The sequence below is a fragment of the Poecilia latipinna genome, unplaced genomic scaffold (assembly GCF_001443285.1).
Source record: "Poecilia latipinna isolate Pla-1442-1.1 unplaced genomic scaffold, P_latipinna-1.0 Scaffold13866, whole genome shotgun sequence".
NCBI classification, from domain to species: domain Eukaryota; kingdom Metazoa; phylum Chordata; class Actinopteri; order Cyprinodontiformes; family Poeciliidae; genus Poecilia; species Poecilia latipinna.
In genome coordinates this window covers 1-417 of record NW_015126482.1, presented here as the reverse complement: position 1 = coordinate 417, position 417 = coordinate 1, and the positions used below count along the sequence as shown (strand labels likewise).

At 34.5% G+C, this 417-nt stretch overlaps 1 long non-coding RNA gene across 1 annotated transcript; it reads left to right on the top strand.

Annotated features, from left to right (window-relative positions):
- Window positions 1–12: 12 nt before the first annotated feature.
- Window positions 13–408, top strand: LOC106944522 (uncharacterized). The gene is made up of 2 exons (XR_001424361.1): window positions 13–157; window positions 227–408. It is a non-coding gene; the product is annotated as an uncharacterized LOC106944522 (long non-coding RNA).
- Window positions 409–417: the final 9 nt, after the last annotated feature.

Below are 417 nucleotides of genomic sequence, written 5' to 3'. Positions count from 1 at the left end.
ACTTGTTTCATCTCAGGTTTTTCATCTGAAAGGACAAAAGAATGAGGATGAAATTAAAACAACCCTACAGGAACTCAAATATCAGCTGGAGAAAAATGCTACTAATGAAACATCGTATTCCACCATCTGCATCTCTCATGGCAACAGCACACATTCAGTGAGGGACTGTGGTGTAATAATTTAACTTTTTGCCGTTATCATTTTAATTACACTTGTTTCATCTCAGGTTTTAAATGTGAAAGGACAAAAGAATGAGGATGAAATGAAAACAATCCTGCAGGACCTCAAAAATCTACTTACCAAAAACGCTGATAAATTAATGTTGGATTCAACCATCTCCATCTCTCATGGCAACAACACACAATCAGTGAGTCACTATGGAGTAATAATTTCACTTTTTGTTTTTTTCATTTTAAT